This window comes from Poecile atricapillus, chromosome 17 (genome assembly GCF_030490865.1).
Source record: "Poecile atricapillus isolate bPoeAtr1 chromosome 17, bPoeAtr1.hap1, whole genome shotgun sequence".
Classification (NCBI taxonomy): domain Eukaryota; kingdom Metazoa; phylum Chordata; class Aves; order Passeriformes; family Paridae; genus Poecile; species Poecile atricapillus.
Window position 1 is genome coordinate 9,777,700 of NC_081265.1, and position 10,284 is coordinate 9,787,983.

The 10,284-nt window shown below is 44.8% G+C and overlaps 1 long non-coding RNA gene across 8 annotated transcripts in view; it reads left to right on the forward strand.

Annotated features, from left to right (window-relative positions):
- Nucleotides 1-65: 65 nt before the first annotated feature.
- Nucleotides 66-10,284, forward strand: part of LOC131585726 (uncharacterized) — a 37,881-nt gene continuing 27,662 nt past the window's right edge. For 7 of the 8 annotated variants that reach the window (XR_009279018.1, XR_009279022.1, XR_009279023.1 and 4 more), the window contains exons 1-3: nt 66-6,716; nt 7,247-7,529; nt 9,767-9,877. This is a non-coding gene — a long non-coding RNA (uncharacterized LOC131585726). The remainder of the gene's footprint in view (nt 6,717-7,246; nt 7,530-9,766; nt 9,878-10,284) is intronic. The other variant, XR_009279019.1, reaches the window with a different exon arrangement.

Below are 10,284 nucleotides of genomic sequence, written 5' to 3' on the forward strand. Positions count from 1 at the left end.
CATCAAGAAGAATAATACAGTCTATACCAATGAGAAATCTTGCTCTTTAGTTAATAAATTCCTAGTTAGTCTCCAAAAGAAGCTCTTAGGAAGAAACCTATTAAATACACTTTGATTTGAAGTTAAAAGTACCCTTTTCTGAACCCAAGAGTAAGACTTAGACTTCTACAACATATAGATCTTGTGACAGTAAATAGAACATCTGAATATTAAATATAGTCTAGTAAATCACCCTGAATTCTGTCAAGGTTTGAGTTTTTCACATAAAAGAATCTACAGCCATAGAAAAATCACTCTCTCTTCTGGTCTTTAATTATGAGCAATGAGTCTTCAAGAGAGTACTTTCTTGCTGAAAGGATTACCTTTCCGATTAAAAATGAAAAATTACTTCATTTTTTAGATCCTTCCTATTTCCAACTATCTAGCCTAAGCAAATCCAGCTGGAATATAAGAGGATTTATGAAGAGAATTTTTGCAGCTCTTTAAGAGTCCCGTCCTAGAATATAGATTAGGAATGGATTATTTAGTATATTACCTTTGGAGAACAGAACTTTGTATCTTTGGAATATGGCCAGCCCTGTAAAATAGAAATGGCAGTTGTTTCTTATTGCTGAACAGCATTCCATAAAATACTGTAGTTTGAAAATACAGACATGCATAAAAATTACACTGAAAATTTTTGTACACAAGGGCACTCCCTCATGGAAATGGTTGCTAGAGACAGAAGAAATGAAACAGCATATTGCAAGAACATTGTCCTCTTTCTTCAAGCTCATGAAATACATGCACTTACCTGGAAGCCTTCTGCGGAGACAGGCTAGACTTGTCTCTGGCAGATTTTATAGTGTCTCGTCTGCAGATGCTGCAGATGGTCCCCCTTTCTTCGGTCAAAACATTTCTGGCAAACCTTTTTTGGCCAAGCATTGTCTGTCAAACTAAGGGCATAATTGTCACTTGATTTGAATGATATAATTAGAACATTTTTATATGTTACTGACTACGTGAATACATCTATAAATAATTTAACACTCAAGAGTGTTAAGGAGAGAATCTAGACTACTCAAGGCACTTAGAGAACTTGCATGGTTCTATTGCTGCCTTTCTCAGTGATTTGCTCCTTGACCCATGGTAGTTTCCTTGGTATGTTTATGCCACAACTTTTCAGTCATGTAATGGTGATGACAACGCCTATGATGCTTTAGGAACATATGCATTGGAAGGAACAGGGAAAATATGTCAAAAACTAGAAGACAGTGTTGGGAGCAACTTTTCAGTGGTATTCTCTAAAAAGCAGGAAGTAAAAATCTATTACAGCTGAGTTTTCTGTATAGGACACTCTCAGTAGCTGAAACTATTTGAAATACAGTGAGTTGGGAGCCTGATCCCAAGTAATGGGAGACTCTACTTTGATATGTAGCTCTTGAATAGATTCCTGAGCTGACTGTTGAGGAATCAGATGTTGCGAATGAGTTAAGGTTGCTTAAAGTATCACCATCAAAGGCATTTGTGAAATAGAGTTCAATATGAATTTGCCAAAGCACAACAAAATTTGATGTCAAAGTTTGCTCTGTTACTTGCTACAAAGATCAATAAAAAATGACTAAGAATTACCTTAGAATGACTTGCACAACAACTGGGGATGCAAAGGATAAGGGTAAAAAGCATGAGAAAAATCCTTGTTTTCACAGAGGGCCCCTTGGTTTCTAAACTCCTGGCAGAGTCTAGGTGCAGTTGGATCTAATCAAAATACCAGACCTGGTCAACAGTTTGTGTCTAAAGGGTTTTAGCAGGACCTAATCATTGACTAATTTGGCATTTATAAAGTGATTTAAAAGGATTTACTATAATTGCAACAGGGATTTAGTTATAGATTCCAGACAGCAACATTAAAACTAGCTGTAGAATGCTTAAATGAACTCACACATGCATGCACACAGACACAAAGGTGTCTATATAAATGTTCAAGGATTACACCTATTAAAAGTTCCCTCTGAGTTCAGTGAAATATTCGCTTCAAATGTCTTGGAATTTCTCAGTGGGCAAGAGCTGAGCCTCAGGGAGTGGAGGATATTGCTCTAGTGAATTAGCTTTTGGTGAATTTTTTGAAAATCAGTCCTCCATTTTTCACCAACTTGAGAGCTCATGAGTTTTGAGAGGCACCCCAGTCTGAGGGAGATGCTGGTTGCAGCCTGCTGCAGTCCGGGAGAGCTCAAAGTGCCTCACTAAGGCCTGCTATTTATAGGGTTGCAAGATGTTTAGTTTTAGTCATCCATACATTTCCATCCTGGACACAATCCAGGTCAGTAATTACTGGTGCTTCCAGAATTCCAGTAGCAATGGTACTGGAGTTACCAAAACTCCAGCAACAATGGTACCATTCTGCTTGGGTGCGATTTAGGTAGGGAAAGTTCCAAGGCTTTCAACAAGTGACTGATTATTCCTCCTCTCAATCACATCACACTCACAGCACAGAAGTCCTGTGTTAAAATTTCTCCATGCTCAGGCTGTTCAGGGAATTCAGGTTCCTCAAGTTTCCTGCTTCAGGCTCTTCACCAAGTATCTCCTCATTTCTCAGCAGCTGTCCTTTCAGGACAGAAATACCAACTGCAAATAAGAGGGGGCTACCACACTGCTCAAGCAACTCGTTTAACACCCATAGGATGTTGCTAAAGCACCTCATGTAACACTACAACTGCTCCATACAGTATGGGCAGATATTATTTTGGGTTCTGTTACTCATTGCCAGTGAGTGCTTGTAGAAATCACTAGTTAGAGCATGAAAGAAAAGCAGTATTGACTTACCTGGTTCTAATACAGCTCTGGACACAGCTGAAAATAAAGCTGTTTGAGAATTGATCTATGACAATACATGTAATGTAGCATCCTTTGAAGGGTTAAAATAGCCCCCAAGATTCAATATGGTTGTGCTTATAAAGCACATCTCTCCTGAGTAGTCTGTTCTCTTCCACAGCTGCTGCAAAGTGTGTGCTTACTAGCAGTTCCTTAAATGCAATGAATTCCAATCTTACAAAGTCTAGAGTGCTATTCTGCTGGTTATCTCTGGCTTTCCACTGAATCCTTCATCCAGTCATCGTATGTTTGCTGCAGCCTGAGGTCTGGGATCATATTTATCAATCTCATCCCTGCTTCCAATACTCAGTGTTGCCTGTCCAGTATTTGGGATATTGACATCAGCACTGCCTAATAATTTCTGGCAGAGCTTGCCTGGTGCTGCTGCCCTCACAGCAGATTTCCACATGGCTGAAAACCTCCTTAAGGCAGAGGAGACTTGAGTTTCTACTAGCTGTAGAAATCCCTTCACTACTTTGTCTTGTTCAGGTGGTCCATTGCAGACCCTATCACAGCATCCCTCATTTTCCTCCTGTCTCTGACAGGATGTCTGCAGCCCCACAGTCGAGCATTACACAAGCAAGAAGCATTTTGACACAAAGCATAAACCCTTCTCATTTCCCCTGTGTATTCTTCCTACACAGTCCATACTCTCCCATGACTATGCTCCTGTGATGCACACTGTCCTTCCTACATTACCTCCATAATTCTGATCACGTTCCCCTTCTTCCTTGTAAAATTCCTACATTTGCAGCTATTCCTCTGTTATTTCTCAGCTTAAGTGGTCTTCCCATACTGGAGCTGATTTCAGACCCTTATCATCAGGTTAGTAGTCTCATGGCAGATTGTTTTGCTTCTCAATCCTCAAATATAGATGTCTGAAAATCATGGGGAACTCATAGATGGACTTGTGAAGCTTCCAAACACAGTGAAAGCTCCTACTTAAGAATCCATTGGTATATCACAGGACTGCCAGGTGACTAATATAATCCCATGGCATTAAGAGGGATTATGGGGAAACCAGGAGAACTACAGTGCAGCAAGACTGATGGTTTTACTGGATAAATGAGTTCAGTGCCCCTCCCTCAACTCACTTTTTGAGGATCTCAATCCTTAAATTTTACAGTAAGTAATAATAACACAGGAGAAACCCAACAGGGCACCAGCTGTTTCTCATGCATTGGTTGGAAGCCCACTGCATCCCACAATTCCTGGAAATTTTAGCATATTTTGGAAGGGGGATAGAGATGCATTCTCCCCCTCCAATGACTCCAAATTTCTCACACAACAAGCTGCTCTGTGGGTAAGACACCAGGGCTCTTCACCATGTGCTTCCTCCTTGGGAAACTTTATTTCATTCCTCTGCATTAGCAAAATTATTAAAACAATCTCCATTTCATTTTCTTTGGGATGACTGCTAATTTTCTCTTTGTAACTTAACCAATTGTGTTGCAGAGTGAAATATATTTACTGTGGTCTCCTTCCTGAAAAAAGAATTACCTTGAAAATAGATCCTATCCCACTTTCTGTAAGTCCCTACAATGTGATTTCCCTCCCCTTGTATTCAGTGAGTCTGACCTGGGGAGCTCTGAGGAAAAGGGGGGAACTCGCAAACACAAGTGAAATGTGAATGTTGAGCCCTATCAAAATTCTTGAGTCTGTGGCCCCATGGAAACCTCACTCTCTATTCTGCTTCTTGGAGCAGCCTTGTAACCTGTCTAGTTAGAAAGCAAGTCCAGGACCAGTATCTTCATGACCTTGTCACAGAACCAACCACCTTCAGGCCTTCTGCTTAGGTCCTGCACTCCTTCCTCCCTGGACCACGCTGACCTTCTGTCCAGTTGCAATAACAGAAAATGAAACATAGATGTAAGTTGCTGACCTCCACTTCAATGGGAGTCTCAAGACCTCCCATTGATGTTCTTTTCTGCCCAAAGAGAAACAAGTAATGTAAACCCAGTTAGAACATGTGGGAACCAACAAGAAAAGTTCAAGATGTCATATTTATCTTCACAGGCAAACTCGCTTGAAAAATTTCCTTCCATAGATTTAAAACTCCTGTTCATATGGACACTCAGACAGGTATCTTGCAAAAATCTCTGAGCTGTCAGCTCCTGTCCTGGGGTCAGTTTTGGACCCCTCATGACATAAAGGACATTGAGGGGCTGGAACATGCCCAGGGAAGGGAATGGAGCTGGGGAAGGATCTGGAGCACCAGGAGGGGCTGAAGGAGCTGGGAAAGGGGCTCAGCCTGGAGAAAAGGAGCTCAGGGGGCCCTTCTGGCTCTGCACAAGTCCCTGCCAGGAGGGGACAGCCGGGGGGGTCGGGCTCTGCTCCCAGGGAACAGGGACAGTAGGAGAGGGAACGGCCTCAGGCTGGGCCAGGGGAGGTTTAGATTGGATATTGGGAAAATTTCTTCTCTGAAAGGTTTGTCAAGTGCTGGAACAGGCTGCTCAGGGCAATGGTGGGCTCCCCAGCTCCAGAGAGATTTAAAAAATATGTGGGGACATGGTTTAGTGGTAGACTTGGCAGTGCTGGGGTAATGGTTAAACATATTGATTTTAGATGTCTTTTCCAACCCAAATGGAGACCTCATGACACCATCACATTTTGGAGAGTACAGGCAGCAGGAGGAGCAATTGGAGGAGCAATTGTTCTGATTTCTTTTCCTGATTTTATTTCTGCAGCCTCTTTAGGATATCGAGACACCACCTTCATCTCTTTTTTTTCCCTGTGTCTGCTAAACTGTTTGGCATTTTGTCGACTACTGAATGGCAGTCATTGCCAAGTCCTGCCCTAAGTTATTGGCTAGGATTTGCAGGAATCTTTCAAAAAAGGATATGATTTCAGTATAGATTGCTTAAACAAACTTGTATTGGGATATGAGTATTTAGTAACAGTGTCCTTATAATCTAGGAAAAGTAAAAAAATAGTATTTTGTTCAGTGCCTTGATTCTGCCTTAAAAACATTTATGACACTGTGAGACCTAGCTGCTAGGATATCACTTTCTGATCTAATGTTTTTTCTTGACAGACTCTGTAATTCATACATAGTAGAATACTATCCCTCCAAAATAAATGGCAACATTTGAATTCTAGAACCAGGGCATTAACGTATAGCACTTTGAGGTAACAAACACATCACCATCACCTCAAAAGAGTGGAAACTGAAATAGTGACAGTGGCAGATACAAAAATCATATAGATAAGTGTCACTGTTGGACACAAAATGAGTCACACAGATGCAGTTTGAGGTGTGGTGAAAGAAAGGTAACTTTATTTTTTCTTTCAGTATTTATAGGTTTCTGACCATGAATAGTGGATAGTCAGGTTAACACCTTCTCAACTGCACTGGCTGTGAGAGATGTCCATCAGAAGGCATATCTTTAATGGAATGTATAAACATCTATGTTTATAGTTGCTTTCCTTGGAAAGTGGCTAGAACTTTTAGAAAAACAATATCGAGGGCCTGATTCTCAGGGTGACAGATTAGAACTATACTTACAACTCTTCTAGAAGGAGAAATGGTGTAGGAAGGAGTCTGAATGACTTGCTCATTATTTCCCCACACTGCCAAAAAAAGGGATCTTAAACCCTTGCAGCATTTTCACCTTGCAAGTGCTGCTGATAGCCCTACTGTTGTTAAGGCAGGGCCTGCCTAGACAGGTGAGTTTTCTCTGCAGCCTGTCATGGACAGTCTAACAGGGAATGCTCAGCCCCTGTTGCAGCAGGTTTTCTGCTGCCCTCTGTGTAAAATGAGAGCTTCCAGGAATGTTAGTATAGGGCAAGCAGAAATGTCAGAGCACTGCTCTGTAGCAGCACTGCTCATCTCCGTACTTCTGACTGGACACTGAGCCCTGGAGAGGGTAAGAGCACATTTTCCATATTAAAAGGTTGGTTTCAATTCAGTGTTGCTCCATTCAGGTTCCTGCTTTGAATGTTAGCTTGAAACATGCTCAGTGGTATGAGCAGAACATGCTCAGTCTGTAATTTTGATGTGACATTTGGTTAGGAAATTTGCCATTGAACTAATGTTTCTGATAAATGTGGCTGAAGGAATAGGCTGAGGCAATTTCTGGAAGAAATAAATTATTTCCAAGGAAGAACTACTGAGGACCATAACTGGTAAGACTTAAAAGCTGCAGGTAAAGAATAGGCCACCCATTCTTTACCATGGCAAATGCGACCAAAAATTTCTATGTCTAAGTGTGAGCACTTGTGAAGATAAGCTGAATGTCACAGGCTGGCTGTGATGGCCTTGCTGTCCCTTCTGCTCTAGTCAGAAATTAATTTCTGTTGATCTTTATGCAGCTGGGATTTACCGCCACTATATGTCAAAGAAAGTGAATGCACCTGTCCTAGAGGGAGCTTTAATTATAAATTTGTTTCCAAGTAGGTTCCCACAGAGTGGTATTCTTGGAAGTCTTGGAGTGAGTTTAAGCTGAACATGAGAGGCAAATAAACTGAACAACTGAACACAAGAGGCAAATAAATCCCATAATCTGGGATTAGAGGATGGGCAGTTTCAAGTGCATGCCTCTCATGCACCACAATTCATGCTCCTCCTGTCTCCAAAAACGCCTCAGCGGAAGAGGTCTGGGCAGGAGATCCCATCCAAGGAGGTGATGCTCGGGATGCCCTTTCTATCCCCTGCCAAAGCAGCTCTTATTACAGACCAGGTGAGTGGGGTGGACAGCCTGGCACACGGGAAGTGGTAACTGAAGCAGCAAGTAACTATAAGAGCAGGAAGGAAGGGGAAGGAAAAGGAAATAATGAAGAACCATGGTATTAACCCTTGAAGGAAATTCTGTCATAATCTAAAATAAGCTGTCTTTGTGAGATCAAAGCTTCATGTAGCCCAATATCCTGTCTTTGAAAGTGATGCTCAGGAAGGGTGATCAGCATAGAATGGCATTTCTACAGAACTCCCCTTCCTCCATTATTTTTATTTATGGAGTCCCTGAGCAGAATGCAGTGTCTGAATACTTAAGAGCACATGGTGGAATTTTAAATGATCAATTTCTTCAAGCACTTTTTTCACTCAAAAAGTGTTCTCTGAACATAAGGCATGTTAACTGTGATCCTCTACTGACCAAGGCTAACCCATAGAAAGCAAGATCTCGTTGCAGGTCTGCAATGGAGCAGGGCCCAGAGCAGGGTCCCCTCGATGGCTCCAGGCTGCCATCCCCTGGCACTGGGTGTCTGGAGCACAGGGCCTGCTCAGCTGCTGTCCCGGGAGCTCCCTGGGACTGACAGGAGCCTGATGGAGCCGTGGCACCGGCACCCCCTGCTCCCCTCAGCGGCAGTAATGCTGTCGGCGTCCTGCCGAGGATCCCCAAAGGAACACGGCTGGCCTTCGGTGTTAGGTGACAAGGGCCAAGCTGAGGGGACCTTGTGCTGTCAGAGCAGCAGCCAAGGCCTGAGGGGAAAGGCACAGCCACCATCCCAGCTGATGTCCTGGGCTCCGTGTTCTCTGCCTGATCGCCCACGGTGACTGTACCCAGCTGGGACACGGCTTTCCTGAGCTCTCCAGGGGGCCAGGGGAGTCCAGCTGCAGGCAGGGCTGAGTCTCCATAACCATCATGTCAGAGCCACCAGCCCAGCCAGGGCTTCTCCTGCAGCCCTGATACTCCTGGGGCACTTGAGGGACCTGTGGTGTGTGGCCCTGCAGCCTTCCCTAAATGAGTGCTGGGAAGGCCCAGCTTGAGCAAAGGGACATGGACAGCCCCTGCAGCACTGCTGGGCCTTGGAGCAAGCCCTGCCTCTGCCTTCATCCTCACCCAGACAGGAACTCCAGGAAGGCAGCAGTAAAATGGTGCACTTCAGAGCTGCAGCCCGGCCTGTCTTTTGCATTTGCTGGTTAAAATGAGAGAGGGGTTGCCCCATGCACCCCACAGAGCCCCAACTGACTGCTGGCAGTATCTGGGCAGCTGCTGTGTTGCCCACGGGCCAGCAGATCCCAGCAGGGAGTGGCCACGGCCACGGTGCTGGGCCCCATTCTGATGTTTAACCTTTCAGCTGGCAATGGAGCTGTGCTGCAGAGAGTCTCTCTGGGGTAAGAATAGCAGCTGCTGCCTTGGGACACAGCACACGTGTCCAGCTCCTCCACGGCAGCACGTTGCACTGCGACATAGAAGGCAGCCTACCCGGCCAGGAATGTCTTCAGGCGCTATTAGTGGAAGCAAATCATGCCCACAAACAGGCACAACCCCGCACAGGAGTCTTGGGAGAGCGGGGCTATTTTGGGCTTTTGACATTGAGGATGAAAGGAGACACATGATGGGGCTGATCCTCCTGCTAGGGGCCTCCTCCAAAGCTCCTTTCAGCTTTGTCTCCCCCTCCAGCAATGGCTCTTGTGAAGGCTGAGGGGCAGTTTGGTGTGGCCTTGGAGTGCAGGAGAGGGCAGAGGAAGCTGTGAGTTTTCTGGGGGGTAGGGCCAGTCCCCAGTGCCATCAGCAGTGCCCTGCTGTGCTCAGGGCAGGTCCTGTCTGAGGGTGTGCTCCTGTGCCTGAATCCCTCAAGTAAATGCTTGTACTAGCCATTACAGCTAACAGAGATGCTCACAGATTTTGTGTGCCATCTAGACTCTACCCAGACCCACTCAAAGCTTTGGAGATGCCCTCAGGTGGGACTGCTCCCAAGAGGAGCAGCCAGCTTCTAGGTGGGCTTGGGCAGGCAAAATTTCATGCCATGAGGCCCTGGCTACAGTGACAGAACAGTGCACACTGTGAGGCAAGGAGAAAGATTGCTGGGGATGAGGAGGGGGGGACAAGGTTAGGAGCCCTTGGGAAAAGTTGTGCAGTGTCATAAGGAGGGAGAACTAGTCTGGCATCTCTTCAAGGCATTATGTGGCTTTCTTAAGGTCTTGAAAGCTGAGGTCTTCTCCTAAAGAACCATCTCCCATTTCTCTCCACAGACAACACCAACAGGTTCTGCTCATCAGTGCTTGTTAGTGACACTGGAATCAGGCTGGACTCAACAGGAAGAGCTGGTGTGCTGTTGCGACTGCACTTGGGAGCCAGATAAGGTGAGAGCCCTTTGGATATCACTGTCACGGGTGTAAACTTCCCTGCAGTGTGAGCATCTATATGGATTCAAAGCATCTGGCAGTGACTTCTGCAAGCTTAGATCAAGCAGAAAGTGTCAATGCTTATCACTTCCCATCACCCCAAGGACCTCCCCAGGCAAGCGCTTCCTTGAAAACATTGTGATCCTGTTGGGTTCTATGCTCCATAGAGCACAAAAATCTGCTGCTGAATACCAGCACTTCTACAGCTAGCAGTTGTAGAAAGTTGTGGACTGACACAAGCTTTACACATCACTGCCTACAAAGGCCTCTGCTCCTTTGTCTGCTTCTTGTTTCCTTTCTGTGCCAACTGAACTTCACATCCCAGTTGCTGCTAATGTGTTTCTCTTCACACCACACTGGTCTTA